Source organism: Hylobates moloch, unplaced genomic scaffold (assembly GCF_009828535.3).
Source record: "Hylobates moloch isolate HMO894 unplaced genomic scaffold, HMol_V3 SCAFFOLD_9, whole genome shotgun sequence".
NCBI lineage: Eukaryota > Metazoa > Chordata > Mammalia > Primates > Hylobatidae > Hylobates > Hylobates moloch.
This window is the reverse complement of record NW_026652284.1, coordinates 52,890,193-52,916,607: the sequence shown is the minus strand read 5'-3', so window position 1 is coordinate 52,916,607 and position 26,415 is coordinate 52,890,193. Positions and strand designations below refer to the sequence as shown.

The 26,415-nt window shown below is 38.9% G+C and overlaps 1 protein-coding gene across 1 annotated transcript in view; it reads right to left on the bottom strand.

Moving 5' to 3' along the window:
* KCNB2 (potassium voltage-gated channel subfamily B member 2) overlaps positions 1-25,804 on the bottom strand; it is a 399,812-nt gene extending 374,008 nt beyond the window's left edge. The window contains exon 1 of the mRNA XM_032759840.2: positions 25,151-25,804. The gene's annotated coding sequence lies outside the window, so the exon portion shown is untranslated. The remainder of the gene's footprint in view (positions 1-25,150) is intronic.
* Between the last annotated feature and the right edge of the window lie 611 nt (positions 25,805-26,415).

Below are 26,415 nucleotides of genomic sequence, written 5' to 3'. Positions count from 1 at the left end.
GTTTCATTTATTTTATTTAGTGTTTAGTTGATTTTCTATCCTTTAACTTTTCATTTTAAATTTATGTCCTTTTCTGCCATATTAATTTTACTTCTAGCAATGAACCTGCCAGTTCCCTGTGGGTAAGGGTATTGTGTTTTACAACCCTAGAGTGTTCGCAAAATTTACGTTTTTAATTTCAGTAATTAAAGTGGATATGATGTTACATTTTCTCACATATACTTTCATAAGTGAATTTATGTCTATCATAATGATTTTTTACCCCATAAAATTAATCATGTAGTTCAATTCTGTATATAAGTATAATATAAAATGCAATAATTCAATGCTTAAATTGTGTAGATATTATGCAATTGTGAATAATTTATAAACATAAATAGTCAGTATAAACAGAAGGCACTTTTGTTTGAGACCTCAGAACAACTGTTTTCATGTCAAGGGTAAAATCTTAGTGAATATTTTCTTTTGGCAGTTTGTTGATCTATTTCACCTCGTTCAATCAATTGAAAGTTAAGCTTGCTACAATCAGTCAGCCAGTGCAAATGTACTCACCATCCCTTCATTAGTCTTCTAGAGAAAAAAAAAAAGCAGCTCTATAAACAATAAACAACAACAAACATTTAAGTTTTGCACAGCTGCACCCTGCTTCTATAGCAGCGTGGCACTATGCTGCCACCCGCTCAGGGCCAAAACTGACAAAACACAACTTTCTTATCATGGCATCCTAATTACAGCTTGAGGCTCCAGGTTTGGAGGGGGAGTGGGGTTTACTGTAGTCTCAAAAGTACTAGCATTATGTCATACACTTGACACTTCTTTCATGGAGCCAGGCAGGGTAAGTCACATGTGCGATCCTGTGAAGATAAAAAGCAAACCTTTCTAAAGATGTAAGTGATGTTTAACATTTCATTTTTGTGTTGCTAGAACATGCTGAGCAGGCACTGCAAACAAACAGCTCTGAGACCTTTAAGTCCGTATCACTCCATATATAGCTCTAAGGCATTTTCTTAAATTTTCATGTATAGCATTAAGTAGTAAGTTTCTGTAGAAACTATGTTTCAAAGAGCCACAAGATGATTTGCAGTAGATATCCGAAGAGAAAGGCATCGTAACTGCTAGCTGAAGATTAAATCAAAGTATATTTTTTAATTCTATTGTTAGCTGCAATTTTTAAAAGCACCTCCAAAATTTACTAATAAAAACCAATAACATTATAGCAAGAAGTTAAAAACATATAATTCATATATATATATATATATATATTTTAAAGTAAGGTCCTGGAAATTTTCAGCTATTCTAAGAAATTCAACAAACCTGCAACCTGCATTACTTTAGAACCTGGTCAGAAATATTTAATAAATTTCATACTGTTTATTATTTTTTAATACATAAAGTTCTAGGAATAACTGAAATGCTGTCCTTGTCCTTAGAAAGTGGAAGGTGATATTTCTTTTCTGCAATCAAAGGCTGCTAATATCAATTTGTTCCTCAAATTTAGCACAGCTATATACTCCTTAGTCTAAAAAAAAAATAGAACTTTTTTGGGAGGCCAAGGTGGGCAGATTATGAGGTCAAGAGATCGAGACCATCCTGGCCAAAGTGGTGAAACCCCATCTTTACAAAAAATACAAAAATTATCTGGGAGTGGTGGCGCACGCCTGTAGTCCCAGCTACTCGGGAAGCTGAGGCAGGAGAATTGCCAGAACCTGGGAGGCAGAAGTTGCAGTGAGCCAAGATTGTGCCACTGCACTCCAGCCTGGTGACAGAGCAAGACTATGTCTCAAAAAAAAAAAAAAAATTAGAACTTTTATCCTTGACATAACCGATGCTTTTTTTAGATACACTCAGATGAAATCCTAAAAGCTTTCCTTTCAGTGGTCAAAGGAAGCATTGTGTTGCAATAAGAAGGGGACAAGTAATAAATAGGATATGTAATATGAGCATCTTTCAATATCATAGCTGTCTCCAAATTTATAAATAAACTATTTTGTTTAGACCCATAATATAAATTTTCTTCATCAGGATAATTATTTAAAGAATTAGGCCCTAAACATATATGTTCACTAAAATTACAGAATAAAACACCAGATTTGTCTTTAGAAAAATGGCCTTTTATAAAACATAGCTGACCAGAAAAAAACCTTTCTTTATTCTGAAAAATATAATATTGAATTATAAAGCATCTTGGACCTTTTATAGACTACAAGGTATAGTGATGGCTGGAAATTTTTACTGTGCTTTAAAACGCACACAGAAAAGGGCTCACATTTTTATATCCACATTCAGCTATTCAGCTAGTGGGTTTTCTATTATGATGGTAAAAGTGCCCTTTACACTGGCACCCAAGGTGTGTCCTTCTAAATCTTTCCTTTTGCAAGTCTTCCCAGACTCACAGTGTAATGAAGGGGATAAAGATGCAAGGTGATGAAAAAAATAAGGAAGGCAACCAACAGAGAATCTACTGGTACTACTGAAAGGAATGGGAAACAATGGGCCACCCAGTAATATCCTGAAAAATAAATCACGAACTTCAGTCACTACCTGGTATTCCACATGGATGACACAATACACTATTTGGGTGAATGACATAAGTTTTACATTCCATTTGGATGTTTGGCATAAGATAGACTTATCCTCTATGAAACCAAATATGGAAATGTTCATGAAATTTGGATAGGATTTGAACAATTTGTTAGGTCTCTTCCAGTAAAAATTAACTTTTAGATCATGTAATGATTGGTCTGAAATGTTTAGTAGTAATATTCATGTACAAGGACTGTTTCTCAGTTGGGTTCTGTCTCATAGTAAAAATACACTTTAAATTATCATTCCGTTCCTATTTCTCCATAATCAAACACATTATATGTAATGTGCCTGTATTAAAAGCTCAAATACTGAGAAGTCTCTATGATTTAAGTATTACGCCATGCTTTATATACCTCCATGTTTTGAGACTACAATCACAGAATGTGGCAGAAGGGAGTTTATATATGATCTGGTACAATTTCTTTATTTACATCTTTTAAAACTGAGGTCGCATGACTTGGCTGACCTCAGTTGATAGTTGCTGAGCTTGAACTAGAACCCAGATCTCTAGTTGTCTATACAAGCCTCTTTCCATTAAATCCCACCTCATTATTTGCTTTTCACCTTCTAGTCAGAGTTTTAAAAAACTTTTATTTCTTAATCTATCCCCATGTCAAAATACTAATCCAAACTACACCAAGTTGAGATGAGTTATCTCCTACATATTGTTTGTTGCAATAAAGGGTAATGGCCACAGTCAGGCAACTTAACTGTGTTCTTGCAAAGAGAGGTGTACTTCCTAGAACTGCTCTTTCCTTATCTCTGCTTCCCTAGCACTGGTTTTGATGGTAACAACCTCCTTCTGCCCTGGATCTCTCCAGTCAGTTTTGCACACTACAGCCCAAACACCATCAGCTCAGGGCCATCTCTTGTAGAAGATGCTCCCATGGCTTCCTGGCTCTCAGGATTAAGACACAACACTGGCCGGGTGCGGTGGCTCACACCTGTAATCCCAGTACTTTGGGAGGCTGAGGCAGGTGGATTGCCTGAGCTCAAGAGTTCAAGATCAGCCTGGGAAACACGGTGAAACCCCATCTCTACTAAAAATACAAAAATTAGCTGGGCGTAGTAGCGCGTGCCTGTAATCCCAGCTACTCAGGAGGCTGAGGCAGGAGAATCACTTGAACCAGGTAGCGGAGGTTGCAGTGAGCCCAGATCATGTCATTGCACTCCATCCTGGGAAACAGAGTGGGACTCCATCTCCAAAAAAATAAATAAATAAAATAAAATAAAATAAAGAAAAAAGAAGACACAACATTATACAAAGACTTCAAGGTCTATATTTCACTTACTTCTGTGCTTCTACATGTCCCTTGCTGCTCCCCCCAACCCTCTCTCTCTCTCTCTCTGTTATAGATCCTTCTTTCATTTCTTTAATGTGCTATTCTCCCTCTGCCACAGGGAACAGGGAATTTGTACATCGTTTCTTTCCCCTCTTCACCTTCAGATATCAACTCAAGGATCACATCTTATTGTCCCCTGACCTCCTTGATGATACAATAATCCTCCTACTGTAAGAACTTATAGAACCAGGTACCTTTCATCTGTAGGAGCATTTGTCACAACATCAATTTTATATTTGTTGGGATGATTACTTTGATTATTTGATAAATATCCATCTTCTTCACAAGATTCTAAGTTCCTGGAGGGCAGGGATCACATCTGATCTTATTCATCATTGTGCCCCAGGTGACATGCAATCAATATTAGTTAACTAAAAAAGTAAATAATCAGGTTTAATTATGCCCTTCCTTATTTATTTAAAATTCAGTTTCCTCTCATTCCCACTACCTTGTGTTACCTGCCATTCCCCAAATTCAATATGACTTCCACGTATGAAATGTTCTTTTCCGCGTTTTCCACCTAATAAACTTTTACTCATTATTCAAGATCAAGGATAAGTACCTTCCCAGAAAGAATTAATCTTTCCTGCTTCAGTGGGTTAGAAGTTTGTTTTATCTATTATAGTGCTTTTCTCATTATAACTATTCAATTAGAATCCTTTCTTATCATGCAGCAAATATGTATGAACCCCTACGCTGCTTGAGGCACAGTCTCTGACATGGTGCAGCTTTCATTCTCATGGAGGTAGAAAGATATTCTACAAACATGCAAGCAACTAACTACAATTCTAATAAAAGCAACAACAGCAAAGTACAAGTGGCCATGAGGGCTTAAACCTGGAAACATCTACTTGACATGAGTTATTTATAATTGACAAACATCTCTGTATCCATTTTTGCATCTTTTGTACCTGTGGAGAGCCAAATTCACATTCCCATGCATTGGCAAAGCCTGCAGACAGGGAAGTAGGTGGGATGGCAAAGACCACCACTGAAGATCCTGTTATGGGTAGCTTCCTGTTCTTCCCAGATCAGTGAAGCGTTGTGAATGGCTTCTCATAGTTAATAGTTAGCATAGGACAGACTGCAGAGGCCGCATCAAAGGAAGACAAAAATAATTATTGTCTGGACTTTTTAACCCCTGGCATGTATAAAAGCACTGAATAAACCAGAGCTTGTCGGCGTTTCCCTATCAGGGAACCGTCCCTCCTAATCCCGCTTCTCTGTGTCTTTCTTTCATCATTCTTCTCACTACTTCTCGGTGCTTCCCTGAATAACCCCTGCGGCCGGACCGCGAGATGTACCTAGCTATTGTGTCACCTAATATGAATGCTTAACACATGTTGTGGACTACCCCCCAAAAATGAATGAATAAGTAATAAATTTCAAAGCACTAGTATCTTGTTTGCTTTGTTAGATATTTTGGTTAACATAATATAATACCAATTATTATGGATAACCTCCAATTTATTTAGAAGTTCTGATGACCTTTATTTGCCAACTTTAACAAGGCCTGGGTTAAAAGTAAGAGCTGGATTTCCTGGAACTAGGTAGAAAACAACTTGTACATATATAAAACTCTCTAGTAATTATTGTTGCCCAACAATGAACAGTGCTACCTCAAAAAACTACCAGACCCACTGCCCGGCAGTGTTCATGTAGACCCAGGTGACCACCTGTCAGGTATACACAGGAGAAACTCCTAGTCCGTGGATGTTGACAAGATGGCCCTCAAGTGCTTTCTGTCACTGCAATTTTATGGTTCTGTGAGATTTCTGTGTGATTACTACTCATCTACATCTTCCACTGGACTGATGAGGAATAGGAAAAAGTTGACTTTGGTAAATTTCTTAAGTTTAAAATGTTGTACGAGTGAATTTTCCATTTCTCAGCTTATACTTACTCACTCCTAGAAAAGATATCTCATGTCTGGTGAGGGTCTCTTCAATATGATGGCATTTTCACCAATTAAAAAATAAAGTAAAAGAAAAGAATGTATCAAAGTTAGTGAGTCCATTTTTTTCTTCAAAATATAAGCTTATACCTGTCAACAATTGTCTCTTTCTGAATAATAGAATGTATTTCCATGTGCGGCCTCAAAGGAATAATCCTATAATAATGGAAATACATGCTGGGCAGTAATCGAGATGGGAAAATCCTGTGAGGGGAAAGGTGAGAGTCTTTCCTGATGTATTCTAATCACAATACACAGGTGGCCATGTACTATGGTCTGAATGCTTGCATCCCATCAGAATTCCTATGTTGAAATCCTGCTTCCCAAGTTGATCGTATTAAGAGGTGGGACCTTTTGGGGGTGATTAGGTCATGAGAGCAGGGCCCTCATGAATGGGATTAGTGTCTACAGAACAGGCCCCAGAGAGCTGCCTGTGTCCTTGACACAGCAAGAAGACACCATCTTTAAGGAAGAGGCCCTCACCAGACACTAAATCTGCCAGCACCTTGATCTTGAACTTCCCGTCCTCCAGAACTGTGAGAAATAAATTTCTGCTGTTCATAAGTTACCTCGTCTAAGATATCCTGTAGTAATAGTCCCAAAGGGCTAAGATACCATACCTTCAGCCTCAAAGCAGACCGCTTCCAAAATTCACCTTGGGACACTCGGCATAGCATGAACTGGAGGTCCCTTTTTTTTCTTTCCCTGACTACTCATACTCAAAACAGTGTGTTCTAGATTCAAGCATTAAAAACAAGTTTCTAACAAATCAATGGTATTATGGAATTAATTTTAAAATTGAACTTTGTCAAAATCGATTGTATGCTTGATTTTTTTCTATTCATTATTAGATATTATTTCTATTCATTATTAGAAAAGGGAAGAGGTTCCCTGAACTATAGACACAACCATCTCCATATTCCTTGGGAATAATGTTTTCCATCCATCCTTGTCATTAGCGAGGATCATTAAACAGCATTTTTAAACCATCCATCTGTGTATGGCACTTTATAAATATTCCTTCCCTCACCCCTGCCCCCTCTGTCAACCTACCATGTGTCTCTGTTGTGTAAAACACTAGGAAGCTACAATAATAATAAATAATTAATGGTAAAAAAGTAAGGCAGATGAGCAAGATGACTTACTAGCATCTATGAATCTTAGGATGTTAAATTTACTGCTAGAAATATAATTCAGCAAAATTTGATAAGAAAATATCAAAGCATTTGGTGAGGAACATGAACTCATCGATTTCCATCAACATTTTCTAAAATAAAAATGTAAAAATTAGGGACCACAGATGGACCAACTGAAGCCCTGAGTTCACATGACTTGTACCAGATGATGCAGTCTTGAAATAAATAATGAGAAAAACAGTGTGGAAAAATCATAATAATTATGGTTGCAACAGTATATAACAGAGAATGTTACTATGGACAAATGGAGAAAATACTCAAAAATAAACGAAGGCTATTATTCTCATTGAAAGGAGTAGTGTGGTTAAGGGTTGTGAAATTATGGATTCTATTTTCCTTTAAAAAATTCTTCTTTAATATTGTTGTGGGTTTTTTTCATTTTTTTTTCTTCAAGGAAAGAACTAGTTTTTCTGGATTCAGAGATGGTGATATTTAAAGCACTGTTTTTCATCTTTGCAAGCTGCATGTAGTCAGGATTATAATAAAAGAACATGTCGGTGTAAAATAAGCTATTGTGATGGATTCAGTTTTACAATTTGGATTTTATTTCAGCTTAAGATCAAAATGCCCATAAGTAAAATTTACATTTCCTAGAAGGTAGGGATATTCTTAGAGTTGTATCTGAAAGACAGCCAAAGTTATGATCTCATTTGCTTTGTGAATTTTGTTAATGATTATCATTTTCATCACCTACCAAATATTGAGTGATTATTATATGTAGCCACTGTGCTTATCGCAGTTAATTCACATGGTGAGAATTCTCATTATTTCTCATCCCTCCTTGGCGTGGGTATTATTATCTTTTATTTACAGGTTAAGAAACTGAGGCTCAGAAAGGTAAGTTTCTTGCCCACAACACAACTAGGAGGTGCTGCCTCCGAGATTCCAACCCAGCATTATCTTAATGCAAAGACCATGTTCTTGACCTTATAAGACACTGGGAATTTTCCTTGAATTGAAGGATTCTGGATGCCTATAATAAATACGCGGAAATATGGGATCAATATTGAGCAATCCTAGTAGCATGATATTGAAGTTAAGAGTGAAACAAAAATAATTCCTGTAATATTTTGTCTACTCCTTGGCCTGAATGACATGTATAACATCTACTATCACGTTACAATTCTCTTATGGATAGAGATGGTAGAATTGGCAACTGTTTTGGCAGCTCTGAATTTTTAAAACTAAACATAAGTTTTAGTATGTGACTTTCAGAAGTAATGCTAGTAGTCTTAGTATTCAAGATTTATGGTCAAAATAGATGCCTGCCAATAATTTTTAAATGTTGAAAATACAAAATTTATAGTTAGAAGGGGTCCACTCTAACTAGGTGAAAAACACTGGTAGATTTAAACAATCTTCCCAGGGCCTTTTCAGCATCAGAGCCAGTAGCTAAAGCTCCTGCTTCTGAACCTAGTTCTTTGTATTAGACTTTGCTAACGCAGAGCACCAAAAATAAATATACAATTTAAACAATGGAAGAGAAAAAATGTGAAGCAAGAGTAATCTGACTATCTCATACCCAGTGAAACCTATAAATACTGGTGAGTTGAACCTTATTATTAATGATTCCTGGCTACAACATAAGTCTATAATTTCTACTATTCCAATAATGGTCAGAATGGAAAAAGACCATAAAATATAAATAAGAAATAGTGATTTAGATCCATTATTCCTCTCTCGTTCTGTCTCCTCCTTCCAAAACAATGTTACTTGACTGTCACTATGTATCAAGCATGGGGGATGATGCAAAATTGGGTAAAGTAGCCCTTTGCTCTCAAGAAAACCATAGGATCACTGCAAAGAATATTACAGGAACTTTTGGTTTTGTGTTCTAGCATGTGTTTTGTAGGCCCAGATAACATTATGGACTTGAATATGTATTTAACTAGCACCTAGTTGAAACTGTCTCCCTGATTTAAATGTATTGCTGTAAAAGAAGAGAAACTAATATAAAGTACCAGCAAATTACATGGATATTTTAATTCATGGGGCTTTGTGGAATATAGTATGCATTTATGGACACAATAGTCTTAGCCCCCATTTGTAATTTTAAAAACTCTTTGAGGTTTTATTAATTTGTTAATTCATTCAACAAATATTTATTGAGCATCTACTACCCATGAAGCACTGTATTCCGAATGTTATAAAATGCCTGCAATAAAATAGCTCCCCAGATTTAAAACAATTACAAAAGCGATTACCATAATGTTCTACTTTAGCTTCATATAGATGTTTACAAATTGTGTTTATTATGCTGGAAACTATTTGGCTGGGCTGGAATGAAACCAGAAGCCAAGTTTAAGAAGTAGCTTCTAAATAGCTTCTAAGCTTTCTATGTGCACTCTTTCCATAAAGCCTAATGAAAATGCTCTCTTTAGATTTAGAAAAAAAAGTAGGATTCCAAATTTAAAATGACATTTATCTCAAAAGTAAGTTAATATTTAATGATAGCCTGATTAATAATCACGATTTTATGAACTGGGAACATTTAGCATGAAAGCCCTGAGACACATTTGTTCTAAGCTATTCAGACTAAGGAAAAAGGAGTAAAGATAGACTCTTTCTTTGAAAATGTTACTTTATTATGATATTTCAGATTTTTGCCTTCTAAACACCACATTCTTATTCTGGTATTTCCTCATTGGAAAGTTTTTTATTTGTGGAAAGCAGGGCAAAGAACTCAAGAGTCAGACAAACGGGCAATTTCAAAGGATTAAAAGCAACTACCATGTTATCTAGGTGAAAACTGGGAAAAACCAAATGCAATGCCTTACGTTAAATTCTTCATATATCGATATTGAAATTATTATATCCAATCAATATCCAAAATGTATGAATCAGCAAGCCAAGAGCTATCATCATTTCTGAGATTTTGTTGTTGTTGTTAATGATTTGAACTGTATTTTGGTCTGTGTGTTTTTTTTTTAATTTTTTTTGTTGTTAAGGATCTGAACTGATAAAACAGCTTATAGAAATAAGCACAAAGGAAAATAAATGAATGTGCAAAAGAAAAGGAACTTGTTAAAGGACACAGTGTTGTATCTTTGTCATTTTAGACGTCAAAAAAGGAAACAGTAAGAGAGGAAGGAGAGAAACAAAGAAGAGGGGAGGGTACAAAAAAAAAATCCTGCCTGGGAAAAGTGGATGTGAGACAGTCATATGACATAGATACTTACAGAGAAAGTGTTCTACATGTGTACAATACTTCACATTTTGTACAGCCTGCCTAAAGATAGAAATGCCCTCAATAAAGAACAGTGCCAGTGGACAGAAACAAGAGATAGTTCATTCAAATCCCTTCAATAGGATGTACCTAGGAGATACTCATCAAAGTCAAACTGGCACTGGGCACCAAAGATTGCTTACATGTTTATACGGTAAACTGGAGGCCAACACTGGTTGTAAATGAATTGTCTAAAATTTAAACCACACTGCTTTTGAAACTTAGTTTCTTAAGGTAGTTCATGCTAATAATAGTCTAGACCTATATACTTCTAGCATGGTAGCCACTAGTCACATGTGGCTATTTCAACATAAATTAAATAAATATAAAATTCAACTTCTCAGTCTCTCAAGTTATGTTTCAAATATTCAATAGCTCATGGGGCTAGTGACTACTGTATTGGAGAGCACAAATATAGAACATTTCCATCATCACATCAAGTTCTATTGGAAAGCACTGGTCTAGACAACTTTCCTGTGAAGTTATGAGGCTGAGTTCTGTTCTTAAATAAGAAATAAGTTCTGTTCTTAATAAGAACGGCAGAAAAAATTCTGTTGGAAGCACATGTTTTGCCTTGACTGTGTTTCTACCACCTTCTACCTCTACTCCCATTCCCAGCAGTGGTATAACCTGGGCCTCCACTTACAAACTATACTTCCTCTTGGGTTTTAGGACCATCTTGGTCTTTGTCAAGAAGAATATAAAGAGTTCATGAGTGTAAATAGTGCATGGTCATGGTTTGGCGCTTCATGATCAGGCAGACTTGCTCTGGTCCTATCCTGCCCTACCCTGAACAGCAGTTCTTGGGAACTGGGCTCCGGGTTCCATTTTATGACCTAGAACTTGACTTGGGCCCCGCTCCATCCATTCCTTCACTCATTTATTCAACAAACAAATAATAAGCATCTGCTATGCGCATGGAGCTGTGAGAGGTGCTGTGGATAAAGAAGTGCATGAAAGCGGCAGTCCCTGCCTTCATTGAGTTTATATTCTTGCAAAGGATGCTGATATTAGTGTAAGAAAGCTGATATTAGATGAGTAAATGCCTGAAATTTTAAAGTTAGATTTAGGGTAAGTGCCATAAGGAATCAGGGTGCTAGAAGACAGCATGATGAGAAACCTCCCCTGCTCTGGGAGCCAAGAAGACTTCTTTGAGCAAGTGATTTTTGACCTGAGTTCAGAGACATGAGTAAGAATTTATTAGGTGAAAGTGGGAAGAGAGAACATCCCAAGTAACTATGCGTGACGGCCTTCTAGCAAGAAAGCCCAGCACACTTCAGATGAACTAAAATAAAGCCAGAAATTGTAACAGAAAACAAGGGGTGAGTGGTGCCTGAGATGATGCTGGCGACAAGGGGCCAGACTGACCAGAGCCCGTCATGTACAACAGCCTTCTACTAGTGATGCTTTGGAAAATGAAGGAGGAATATAATGGCCCCCAAGTTGAAGGTTTAGGACCTTATCTTAAGAAAAGTGGGAAATCATTTAAGGGTTTTAGGTAAGTGAGTGACACAATCAGATTTGCTTTTTGTAAAAAATAAACAAACAATAACAACAACAAAAAAAGGGCAAAATTAATTGAGAGGACAAGAGAAGAAGCTGAGTCCAGTTAGTAAGCTATAGTGGAACATCAGGAAAGTGGGGTTGGTGCTTTGGTGACGGCGTAAGAAATGGTCCTGTCCATTGTGCCTGGATCCCTTCGTTAATGAAGTGAACATCACCCTGTTTTCCTGAGAATGGAGATGTCTTAAATGTGTAGGCCCCTGCTAGCTACTTAAAAGAGGCTTCTTCCTAAACTCTATGTCCCCTCCAGCGGTAGCATTCTGAGCCCATGGGGCTGGACCATTCTACCCCTGCCTGTCTCTGTCAGCCCTGCCTGTCTGAATCTCCAAATATCACCTGCTCCCAGACACTGCTTACCATATTCAGCCAGGACATTCCCTAGGAAGAAAGTCTAACTTCCAGTCTACTGGGATTGCCATCTGTCATTTGCTCTATTCTCTCCAGATGCCACTTTCCCATACCTGGCTGATCTCCTTTTAGGATTGGCTTTTCCTGACTGTTAGAAAATAGGAGCAGGGAGTGTAAAAAGAACCACATAGCTTAAGACTTGGAGTCTGCAAAAAATAACTAGGTGACCAGAAGCAGAGCACAGAATTTATCTCTGGGAAATAATGACAGCACAATGTCTCAACTTCCCCAATTCAGCACACCACAGCCTGCATGCTGCTACTCCCCATCCCTTTCAAAATACTCCACAACCCAAAGAGTTATCAATTGTTTGGACCTGGGGCAAACTCACTGCAATTAGCACTGCAAGGGATCTAGGGGTTCTATGTTTGTTTTCAGGCAGACCATAAGCCTCGCAAGGGTAAGGACTAAGTTTGCATAACCTCATGACCTAGCAGAGTACTTTACACCTGAAAAGTGTTTAATAAATATTAGCTGAATGTGCACCTGTAAAAAGCTGGCTACAACTTCCAGCCAGTTAGAGTATAAGAAGCGGTAAGTCCTCCTAGGGAAAGAATTGCTTTCTCATTTCAGCAAAAAACATAATGGGCTATTTGGCTATTACTGGCAAGTGCTCTTGGGCAAGTCAGAGGCAAACAAGAGTTAAATAGTTCAGCATAATGAAATACCTCTGTCTTTTGGAATCATCCACTGTCACCTTGAGAAAGGATGGTGGGAAAATTCTGGATGAAGAGATGGGAGGAAGTGTCCAGAGGAGAGAGAGACCTAGCAAATGGCTGGTGAGGTGTCTAGAAAATGGCTGGTACCTGGGCCCCAGTGAGATATGGACCAGTGAGAAAACTCCTGTGATGAGAAATGGTAAATGCATTTTTAGGAGCAGTGACATCTAACATTTAATTAGAATTAGTTTATTGTCTATGCTATAATTACCATGCTTTATCCCAATGCACTCAGCCAGCGTCTTTTATATATGAGGGCACTATAATACTGATTGCTTAGAGAAGGAAGGGAGATGTATCCCAGAGGAAGACATCCCAGAGGTCTGAGAGGAGCCAAAGAGAACACAGGAGTGTGGTGAAGGATGTGCCACAGCATGGATTAACCAGTGAGTGGATGCAATGCAAACACTTTTCCCCCTTAATTTATTTTGAAGAAATATGACGACAGCAGGGATGGCCAGTTGTCTACTTAAATTTATAGTTCACCTTATATAATTGCCACTGAGAAGTTCCTGTTGAACCAAATATTACATTTCACAGCCCCTACTCCCAGCCCCCTCATCTAGGCATCTAGATAGAGGGGTATCTGACTAGTTCTCTTCAGTGGAATATAAGCAGAAGTGTTGTTGTCACACCTGAGTCAAGATGTTTAAGAACTGGTTGTGCCTTTTCTGTGCTCTTGCACTCTTCATTTGATTGTTATGTGAATGAGAAATATACATTTGTTATGCCAAATCGCTAACATTCTGGTGTTTGTTACAGGATGAGCTAGCATTATCCTAACATTGATACCTTGATGTTAGGGGGCGTGGGAGTCCTGCCTTTACAAAAATCTAATTATGTGGCATTGCCCCAAGCAAGGAAAGGGATATAGAAGACGAGATGCCTGGACCCTGCCATGCCCTGACACAACTGTGCTAACTTAGAAGGCAGGTCTATAACTTCAGAAAAAAAGATTGCAAAGAGCCAGAATGTTACTGTGTGGTGGTTGCTCCTCACTGCCTGTAGCAAAGTATTACAAAACGATTGAAACAGAAGACCTCAGGAAGCTGCCCACTCTTTAGGGAGGATAAGGGTAAGAAATAACAATGAAAAAGGCTTTGAGTAACAGAAGTCCCTTATAACCTCCCAGTTCGACAAAGTGACTCAGCCTTGCAGTAAACATCTCATTAACGAAGTGACCTAACCACCCAAGCCTATTTTTGAGATGAACCCAACATAACCACTTAAGACATAGGTGTATAAGACATGAACAAAGGAATGAAACAGCTTCAAAACTAATGAATAGGAAAGAACTTTCACTGTAGCTAGTAGTGTAACTGACAGAAAGTAAATATATAAGTAACTTATGAAAATTTTGAGGAAATTGTATTGTCAAAGAAATTAAGAGCCAGGCCTAACAAAAAAGAAAAAAGAAAAAAAAAAAAAACCCAGTGACTTTAAAACCACCTCTAGGTCTCTAGGCTTAGATTGGGAAGAAGCAGGCCTATAAGGCCCTGTAAGTTCCAGGAAGGGTATACTTCCCAACACCCATTTTGCATGTGGCGTGGAGAGTAATGGACAATGAAGAACCTCCCAGAAGTTGGCCTGGACTACATAGAACAAAGAATTTCTTCCAAGATAGCAAACCAGGGTCCAAAGAAGGAATGTGCCCTATTGCCAGGACAGGGGGCCTTTAACAATATCCAATAGGATTTCTTCTGTGCTATGCATCAATGACTGGTCTATGTCTCCCATTGTTCACTTTTCCAAGTGGAAATTTTAAATGCAATCATTCCAAACTTCATCCATCATTATACAAGCATACCTCAGAGATATTACAGGTTTAGTTCCAGACCACAGCAAAAAAGCAAATACCTCAATAAGGCAAGTTACAGAAATATTTGGTTTCCCAGTGCATGTAAAGGTAATGTGTATAAAATACAGTAGTATTTTATATTATTTCGATTAAAAATGTTCATACCTTAATTAAAATGTTCTATTGGGGAAAAAAAGCTAACAATCCTCTGAGCCTTCAGGGAATTGTAATCTTTTTGCTAATGGAGGGTCTTGCCTTGATGTTTATGGCTGCTGACTGATCTCAGTGGTAGCTGCTGACGATTTGGGTGGCTGTGGCAATTTCTTAAAATAAGACAGCAATGAAGTTTGCACAGTTGTGTCTTCCTTTCACAAGAGATTTCTCAGTAGCATGCAATGCTATTTGATAGCATTTTACCCACACTGGCACTTTGTTCAAATTCAAGTCAATCGTCTCAAATCTTGTTTCTGTTTTATCAACTAAGTTAGTGTAATATTTCAAATCCTTTGTTGCGATTTCAAGAATGTTCACAGTGTCTTCAACCAAGAGTAAATTCCATCTGAAGAAATCACTTTCTTTGCTCGTTCATAAGAAGCAACTCCTTCTCTGCTCAAGTTTGATTATGAGGTCATGGCAATTCATGTATATCTTCTGACTCCACCTCTAATTCTACTTCTCTCCACCATATGTGCACTTATTTTCTTCACTGAAGTTTTAAATCCCTCAAAGTCATCCATGGGGGTTAGAATCAACTTCTGCCAAATTCCTGTTAATGTTGATATTTTGACTTCCTCCCATCAATCACAAATGTTCTTAATGGCATCTAGAATGGTGAATCCTTTCCAGAAGGTTTTCAATTAACTTTGTCCAGATCTATCGGAGGAATCACTATTATGGCAGGTATAGCCTTACAAAAGGTATTTATGAAATAATAGGCTTGAAAGTCAAAATTATTCCTTGATCCAAGAGCTGCAGAGTGGATACTGTGTTAGCAGGCATGAAAACATTAATCTCCATGTACATCTCCCTCAGAGCCCTTGGGTGATGGGAAACATTGTCAAAAAGCAGTAATATTTGGAAAAGAATTTTTTTATAAGCAGTAGGTTCCAATGGGGGGCTTAAAATATCAGTAAACCATGCTGTAAACAAATGCATTGTTATTCAGGCTTCATTGTTCCATTTCTAGAGCACAGGCAGAGTAAATTTAGCATCATTCTTAAGGACCCTAGGATTCTCAGAATAGAAAGTAAGCAATTCAACTTAAGGTCACCAGCTACATTAGCCTACCAAGAGAGTAAGCCTGTCTTTTGAAGCTTTGAAGCCAGGCATTGACTTCTCCTCTCTAGCTATGGAAAGGCCTAAATGGCATCATCTTTCAACAGAAGCCTGTTTCATCTCCATTAAAAAACTATTGTGGGTAACATAGTGAGATCCTGTCTTTTTTTAATTAAAGAAATTTTCAATAAAAAAATTATCCAGGTGTTGTGGTGCATGCCTATAGTCCCAAGTACTTGGAGGGCTGAAGGGAGAGGATCCCATGAGCCCAGGAGTCCAAGGCTGCAGTGAGCTGTGATCATACAACTACAATCTAGACTGGGTGACAGAGTGAGACCCTGTCTCTAAATAAAATTTTAAAATCTATTGTTAATGGTAGCCACCTTCATCAATGATCTTAGCTAAATCTTTTGGATAACTTGCTGCAGCTTCCATATTTAACACTTGTTTCTTCACTTTGCACTTTTTTTTTTTTTTTTTTTTTTTGAGACAGAGTCCTGCTCTGTCACCCAGGCTGGAGTGCAGTGGTGCAATCTCGGCTCACTGCAACCTCCACCTCCCGGGTTCAAGCAATTCTCTGCCTCAGCCTCCCAAGTAGCTGGGATTACAGGCGCCTGCCACCATGCCTGGCTAATTTTTTTGTATTTTTTTAGTAGACACGGGGTTTCACCAAATTGGTCGGGCTGGTCCTGAACTCCTGACCTCGTGATCCACCCGCCTCGGCCTCCCAAAGTGTTGGGATTACAGGCATGAGCCACCACGCCCCGCCCACCTTGCACTTTTATATCATGGAGATGGCTTATTTTTTTTTAACCTGTGAACCAACCTCTGCTAGCTTTGAACTTTTTTTCTGTTCAAATAAACAGAAGAACAAAGAACAAAAACAAAGAATTTCTTCTAAAATAGCAAACCAAGGTCTAAAGAAGGAATGTGCCCTATTGCCAGAACAGGGGGCCTTTAACAATATCCAAGAACTCACAGAAAAACTCACTTCTCTCAGCCTTCATGGAATTGAAGCGAGTTAAGGTCTTGTTCTGGATTAGGCTTTGGTTGAAGGGAATGCTGTGGCTGATTTGATCTATCCAGACCACTAAAACTTTCTCCGTATCAGCAATCGGACTCTTTTTCCTTTATTATCATTCATGTGTTCATTGGAGTAACACTTTTAATTTCCTTCAGTAACTTTTCCTTTGCATTCACAACTTGGCTAACTGGAACAAGAGGATAACTCTCAGCCTATCTTGGCTTTCAACACGCCTTCCTCACTAAGCTTAATCTTTTCTAGCTTTTGATTTAAAGTGACAGACATGTGATTCTTCCTTTGACTTGGATACTTAAAGGTCATTGCAGGGTTATTAATTGGCCTATTTTCAATGTTGTTGTGTCTCAGGGAATAGGGAGGCCCAAGGAGAGGGAGAGAGTTGTGGGAATAGCCAGTCAGTGGAGAAGTTGGAACCCACAAAACATTCATCCATTAAGTTTACCATCTTATATGGGCACAACTCATGGTGCCCCAAATATCACTGATCATGGATCACCATAACATATATAACAATAACATTTGAAATATTGGGAGAATTACCAAACTGTGACACAGAGATAAGAAGTGAGCACAGTTGGAAAAACGGCGCTGACAGACTTGCGTGATGCGGGGTTGCCACAAACCTTTGATTTGTGAAAATCGCAGCATGTGTTAAGCACAATAAAACAAAGCACCATAAAAATGAGGTATGCCTGTATATTGGAGGCTGATAACTTGCCTTTTAGTACAAAAGTTTCTAGACAATGGGGGGCCATATCCAGACTAAATGGTGGCGGGCACTCAGCATCAGCCATAAGAACCTGGACTTCGAGATGGATACAGTGACTAGGTGAGATTCAGGTTGTTTTCTGGGGTTGAGGTTTTCCTATCTATAGCCAGAGAGCAGAATATAGTAGAAATTTCTGTTTAGCAAAATCTATGCTTCCCTTTCCATGATACAGAAATATGACTGGAAAGTGACCTCCCACCCAGAGGTTGCATACTCCAGCCCTCTTTGTATACAGACAGAGCAATGTGACTATCTCATCAACAGAATGTGAATGGAAGCCAGGTGTGTCCCTACTTGGGTGTGCCTTCTCTATGTTCATTCTCTTCCACAATGTCAGCTGGATGCAGAGAACTTCATGTTTCTAGTATCAAGAGCAAGATTTGGGTCCCCAAATCACTGCACTGAATGCACACATTGGACTCTCATATAAGCAAAAATTATATGTCCACTCTATTAACCACTGAAATATGGAAGTTTAGTACAGAAGTTCAAGTTACCTCAACTAATATAATCCCCATTGAAAAGCAAAAAAGGAGGGTAATGCCTACTATGATGACCTGTATTGGGAGGTGGAAGACTTGGAGACCCTTAGATTGCAAGTGTTTGCCATCAGGAATTCAAACCCTCCTCCCCTTCTTCGCCATCCCCGTTTAAAGCAAGTCTTAGTTGTATGTTAGTTGTATTCCTTGAAAGACTCCTAACTAGTCTCCAAAGTATCAATCTTTTCTCCTGTTAAAGTTCATCCTATTCACATTAGCTCAGAGATTGTCGCCAAAAATAAAGTGGACTACGCCACTTTTTAAAAATTTTCCGTTGACCCTCTCTCCCCCAACAACCTGTCTTTCAGGATAAAATCCAAATGATGTAGGATGGCATAAACACCTTTCACATCTAATCCCCAACCTTCTTCAGCCTCGTCTCCCATCACTTCCCTACAACTGCCAATGCTGAGCTTCAGTCACCAGCCAAGCCATTTTTATGACATTGCTTTGCAAATGCTATTCCCTCTGCCTAGAATGCTCTCCATCCACCTCCTTTTCCACCTGGGGAATGCTTACTCATCTTTTAAAAATGAACTTAGATGTCATTTCATCTGTGAAGTCCTGTCTGACTATCCCATGTAGAAAATGAAACTCTTCACAGTGATAATTAAATCATCAAATTGTGCCCACTAATAGGATGTCCCTAATGTTTAGCAAACTACATAGTTTGATTTTGTTGCTATTTATTTTGTATTTAGTCAGCTGCTAAACTTACCTTCATACTAAAAACATAGAGAGCTCAGCTTTTTCAAAATAGCCACCTACACAGTAGAAATGGATTGGCTTTCTTCAATGGGAGAATATAGCCATAATCAGTGCTGCTGAATGAGATGAATATGATCCTTTTGAGTGAGTTTCCTAAAGTTGTCAAGTGTTTGAAGGGCAAGGCCCAAGAATGCAGGAAATCCTGCTTCCTCCATAACTTTTACACATCTCACCAGACACCTATGTAAATAAAAAACTTGCTTACCGTCATCTGTGACTAGACCCTAGCCCTACTGTTCATAGCATGTTTTTACACAGGAATTTTCTAGGAATGATAGAAGATGCTATCGCCAAGATTTGCTCACCATTTTGGGAAGTTATGTCACCAGCTATCGTGCTGCTCCTGTTAACTGATTCATTAATCCAGTACACGCACATCTGTTTGCAATTGCTGCTGTCACACTCAATGAATATATTTATTTTGCTCTTATTTCAAAGTGCCAAATATACAAAAGTGTTACCAATATTCAATTGAATATTATCATCGTATCCAAATTTATATTCTAATCTTATCTGAACTTATCTTCTTATCCAAACTTATGCATTTTAAGTAGCAAGCATCTATTTTAGTACATCTTTTAGTGTAGTTATATCTGAGCATACACATATTGATAAGCCTACTATTTTATCTTAAGCTGCTTTCTTCTTATTTACTCTATTACAGATAGGGAATTTATATGGATTTTAAAATGTTATATGTGTAGATATGATTTATTATCTATAAATATTATGTCAGGAAAGTAAAGAGGACATTACAAAGTACTGCTTATAAAAAGGGGGTATTGGATCTGACTGAGTAGAGTGTCGTGGCTCTAAATATATTTAGAAATTCAAAGCAACTGTATTTTCTTACTGTTGGGATGCTTCTGTCATACAACTACTCCGTTGAATTGCCATCCCACCCTATCAATAGCATTTATAATATTGGGTTGTGATTTATTTCTCTACAAATGTAGGCTGTGAGTGCATGGTGTCTTATGCATATTTATGTCTCTAATAACTGGCTTAGGACTTGGCACACAGAAGCTGAGTAGATACCTTTAGGATGAACTACCAAATAAGAACCCCGATGGGATTGCAGTCCCTGGATTTCATGGTAGAACTCTGAATCAATTATTCAGTACTTTGCCTCCATCGGTCTTATATCGCTTCCTTCATTCTACCTAATGTCAGTTACTTGTGTACAAATATCCTCTCCATTTTCTCTCCTCCTTGTGGGCCTAGGCAGTACTGCATTCACCTCTGTATCTCAAGTGAGTCTCACACAAAGGAAGCCGATAAACATTATGTAAATCAAATGATTCCTCAGGAGTATTGCTATACGTAATGGCTGTGGGTTTTTTTTTTTAATACTAACAGTACTGTACTTCAGGTATATTAGTTATTAAAAGGGCTTTGGTGGATTGGTCTGAGGACCTAAACATCATTTAAAGTACTACTTTTATAAGGAAATGTACACAAGTTCTAAAATACCCAAATTTTAAAATGAAATTTTATCTAATAAGCCAATTGTAGGTTCAAGGTTGGCTATACAATGTGATTGAACCTGTAAGACCTAATAATTGTGTGAAAAATTAAAATGTCAATCATGAGGATATATCTAAATATTTGATTCTATGGCTTCCTGCAGGCAATATTTAATCATTTTAGCTTTCGAATTTAATCTGGATGACATTGTTCACATAAACAGAAGTTGTAGCTATTTAGAAAAAACTTTTCTTCAAATATATAAACTTTTCTTGATGAAAATCTCAATTTATGTTTTCAAAATGTTATCATAGTAACTCTGTACTTAATAAAATAAATGCATTCTAGAGATTATAGTAGTATGTAAGTCTGTTAAGTAACTATATTTTAATTTCCACTAAAATATTCGCGTTATGTTTTACAGGGAAAAAAATGGGGACATGCATAAAAAATTATATTTCAGAACTAATAATTTTAAAAAAACAAATAATTCTAAAAGTAGCTAAATTAAACTTATTTGTAATACTATGTTCAAAATAATTCACAAACTTGTTTTTAAAAAACCTGAAAATGAAAATAAACTGACTGATCAGATCATCTGCATCAGCCAGCCTCATTTTCTGTGGTCACTGTAAAGCTAGTAATTTCTAATGTGTTAGCATTCTGATAAAATCCCACCTACATTATAAAAATCTAAACTACCTTCTTATTTCAAATTCATGTTGAAAATATGAGGGTTTTCTATTACTTTTGGCCTTTTTCTAGCAACCCCCGGTAGTAATAACCAGGGCATCCTTTGGTGAGTGAGAAGATACAGTTCTAAATAAATCTAGGAACTGCAAGCATTTTTTCTTGTTCTGCCTGGGCTCGTTCTTAACACTTCTGAATATCATAGTGGTTAAGTGAAGCCACAGCGCCTAGGTTCAAGCTTCACTTTACCATTTATTTCCTATATGACTTTAGATAAGTCTCTGAACATTAGGTTTCATATCTATATAATAAAGGGCATTTCTGACAGCTACCCCATAGGGTGGTTGTAAGAATGAAAATAATAATATTTGTAAAATGCTTAAAACAGTATGTGCCTCAAGTAAGTGCTATAATAATAACTTTATTTTATATACATCAATAAAATAGTATTACTTATAATCATAATACTCTAATTTAAATTTAAAATTAAATATTTTAATAAAATTATTATTACTATTATTGTTATTGTTTTCTAACAACTGCCACATGCATAGTTTGTGAAAATTTTCATGATCTTCTTCATGGATTTGTCTTAATTAATTAGCTAATTATAAAATTATTAAATGCATTTCTGTATAAAAGAGATCTTTCATTTTGAACTATAAGTGATTTTTCAATTAGTTTTTCAAGTTTTTTTCCCCCAAAAATATTCTTGAGGGCAGGGCCTAGCTTCTATATTTTTTACATTTGTTAAATTCTATTCAAGCACTCTTCTCCTTATATATATATTTAGTAAGTAATAAATGAATTAATGAATGAGTCAATGAGTGGCTATGGGACATCAAATCAGATAGCGAAGATAGTTAAAATTCAACCTATAGGAATTGGCACTTTTTAAGATAATATAAGAGGGTTTGGCTTACACAAGTCAAGGGATTCCTGGTCTCACACACATGGCTTTCTGCCTCACAACCCGTACTTGCAGTAAAGAGTTTGTGGGAATACATATTTAAGAAGCATAAGGAGGAAATAAGCAATGAAACAGAATGGCCTACAGATCTAGGCTATAAAGATACTTGTAGAATGTGACTAAAAAATCTAATGCTGCCCTGCTATATAAAGTTTATTCTATCACTTCGGGAGTAACAAGGCCATAATCTCTAGCCTTAAAAAAATAAACAACAACAACAACAAAAAATTCTGGGCTAAAAAAGAAATCACATATAATGCCTTTGTACTGTCCACTTGTCTGAAGCTTCTGTGAAAATAATAGGAATCACGATTTTATGCAAAACCAATCTGAAGAATATAAACAAATCTCAAAAAATTACATTTTGAAATAAGTAGAATATCTTATCCTTATATATTTTCCTTAAAATATGCGTGAGATTTCCTATCAACTTTAAGAATCTTCCTTTGGAATTAATGTTTAAGAGATAGCAAGTTTTAAAGGAACTAATTAGTTCTTTATGAAGAAAAAAATGCATTAGGGCAGAATGAAATATATCTTATAGGTTTCCTAGATTTGGGTCTACTTTCATAATATGTTATACACATATACTGATCTCTCTACCATATAAGAATGCCAGATACGCATTCAAGAAAAAAATATTTTTCAACGTTTAACGAAGATGCTCTGCAGACTTGCACATTTGTAGACATGCAGGCAGGTATACAAAACACCTGGACAGACACACTCTTAAGTTGAGAAACGTGACCGAAACCATATCCTGCCATTTCGTTATTCTAGCAATCTCACTTTTATTATCATACTGAACGTTAAAAAGGCAGGAAGTTGCCCTATTGCCTAAACAATGAAGTTTTAAAAGCCAAACAGAAGGGAATGGATAAAGTAATAATTTCTACTAACTCCTCTGAATATTCAGTAAATATGTATGCTTGGAAAGTGGAATTGTTGGACTTGGAGAACAGTGAAATGCAAAATAGTTTCAACTGATGCATGGATTGATTCTATTTGGAAAAACAGAAGAAAAGAAAAGAGAGGCAGTAGAAAAGAAAGATGTGAGATGAGAACTCTCAAAGTGGCAGGCAGGAGAGTGATTTTTCTGGAGTCGATACGTGTGGGTTTGTATATGAGGGGGATCTGAGAACACTAACATGGAGAGGGAAAGGTGAAGGTTAAAGGAGCAAGAAAACAAACATAACTGCCAAGTTCTTTCTCCAAAAGTCTGAGTAGTGCCAGAAAAGGAAGAAGGGTACATTAGACAGAATTCTATTTGTGATAAACAATTGTTCTAAACCTGAAGGCAAGAGGGAGGGGATTATGGTATTTACTTTGTGGAAGCATATTAACTCTTTTAGGTGATGAGGATGCTTTTCCTTCAGTGGGGAAGGAAGTTATTTCTACGTTGAACCTTCAGTATTTTCAGAGTCCATGCAATCCCACAAGTAAGCACTTTATCCATGCCATTAAATTAAAAACACCACCTCAAACAGCAATTAAATGCGCATACACATGTGTAATGTGCCAAATTACTAAACTGTTCGAGTTAATTTAAGAACAAAGAACTCTCTAGCCTAGATGTCTAGTCTAGATGGGTTTTATTCATGTATTACGTTAAGCTTTGGACAACTTTATATTTATTGACACACACACACGCACATGCCCCTAAAGAGTAAAATAGATAAAATAAAACGTTATTTTCTTTATATGTAACTTTAGAATGTTACCCTCTTTTACAAAATCTTTCCTGTAAGTTATTCAGCACTGACAGGTAAGACAAGATTTTTGACCGAAATCTATCTCTCGCTTGTCCTATGAAATGTAATATATTGATTGCTCTTTATTGGTAAATAAACCAAGAGACTTCCGTCCCACACTATACTACACATTTAACAACAATAACAATAAAATGCTTACTCTTCCTTTCCTTCGGTTTCAAAAAATCAGATTCCCAACAAAATAAAAAAATTAATCAATGCAAAAATGAAAATATGATACGACACTTAAAATCTTGACATTACTACACAACTTGATTAGAAGAAATGTTGGACCTGAGTGGAATTAACTCAGTGTATGTGCATACTAAATATGTAATCTTGTATGCATTATTACTTATTGTTGAAACACATGTGCAGTCATAAATGTTGCATAAATGGCATGTTTGTGCATATTGCACACTGACAGTTTTTATGAATGAATACGCATAAATGCTCACAACTCGAGAAAATGGATGGCGGCATACTATTTTGAAGAGGATCATTAAGCATCGGGAGCAAATGATGAGGCAAATGGTCGATGTCTTTTAGTGATACTCAGGGCAAACGTATTCCCAAGTCCCCTAGCAGAGGGTGTTGGAAACAGCCATGAAGCTCTTTCCTTAGAGACCCGTTCTCCCTCTCAGGAATCGTGCTACAGAACGGAGACCGCGCATCGCTTGAAGAATAAAATGCATGCATGTCTCTGTGTTCTGAGGATCGTTCATACATCAGAGATATCACACTCCCTAAATCCAGTCCCACAAGTGTGTGCATGTGAGTGTGGCATTTACCAACAGATGGACGGAAGGCAACAAGAGCTCGGCTCCTAGAAACAACATCCCCATCCCTTCCCAGTCAGGCTGCTGGGAAGCTTTTCAGGGGCTAACACTTGAGCGCCTTCCCCACCGGGAAGGAGCCTTACATTAAAAACCCTCTCAGGGCTAAGTCAGCTTTGTGTGTAAGTCCACTGGGCGCCATATGGCAGTTTCCAATTCCTTTAGCAACTCAAGTCTGGCTAGGCTGCCGCGATGATTCATTCTTAAAGGAAGACCCCCTTCGGGGAGCAGCAATGCCCCCGCCACTTACCTAGCTCCCACAGACCCCGCTCAGCAGGCGGCACGGACTCGGGCACCACAAAGGGCTGTGGGATTCCCCGCTCCCTCCGGGTAGCCTCTCCCCGCGACGACTCCCTTCGCCAATGATCTGTCGCTGGAAATCCCCCTCCCCTCCACAGAGAGGAGGGTCTCCCCGGCTGGCTGGAGCTCCTGGCGTGCTTTCCCCCTGTCTTTACATCCCTGACTCTGGTTCACGGTCTCTAGTAGGAAGGCTCAGAGGAGAGGCGGCGGGAGGAAGCTAAGGCATCCTTTAAAAGAACAATAATCTTCATAGATCTTCACCCCCTTCCCCACGCGGGGTCCCCATCCCCCTGCCGCCGCCACAGCCACCCAGACGAGAGAGGGCTGGAACAGAAGAGGAAAAATCGAGCGGGGCTGAGCTCGCCGCGTGGAAGGAGCCAGAAAGCGAGCCGCGCCAGCCGGGGAGTTGCCGCTCGCTGGGGCTGCCCGAGGCGCAGCAGCGGTGGCGGCCGCGGGGGCGGAGGGCGGAGGGCGGTGGGTGCTTGGTGGGTGTGTGTCTGTGGCGGAGCAGGGTAGAGGCTGCGCGCGGGAGGCTAGGCGGGGCGCTCTGGGGCGCCGCTCCCCCGCCCCGCAGCTCGCCGGCCCGGCGCGCACACACGGCTGCGGCCACCCCGGCCTCCCGCTCCGCCTCCTCCCGCGCTCCGCGCATCCGCGGGCTGGAGCGGCCGCCGCCTTCTCTTCTTCCTCCTCCTCCCCCTCCGCCTCTTCCTCTTCGGCGCTCGCGGCTGTCAAGGTGGGCGGCGGGGCGGGATGGCTGGGCTGCGCGAGCCGGCGGCGCACCGCCGGGGACGCCGGGGCTCTGCCTCACGGCGCCGGAGCTGTGCGCTCGGCCGGGGACCGCGCTCTGGTGCCCAGGGCGCGGCTGGGGCGCGGGCAGGCACCGCCCACACCTCGGCGGGGTGCCTCCCTTAGCTTCCGCGCGCCCGCCGCTCCTGCTGCCCCGGGCCTGGCTCCACACCCACCTGCTTCGCTCTGCAGCTCCCACCCGGCTGCACTGGGCTAGAGGGACGCAGCCCCCGCGGCTGCCGCGCACCCGGGACCAGGAAAGCCCCAGGACGCCCCGGCGCTACGCGCTCCGGCGGCTTCGCGGGATTCCCTCGGCCCTTCTGCTTCCAGCTGCAGGGCTGTCCTCCCGCCCGCCCACAGCACGACCCTGACCCTGGGCTGACTGCTCGACCCTGGTGAACTGGGGCTAAGACAGATGGCTCTTGAGTG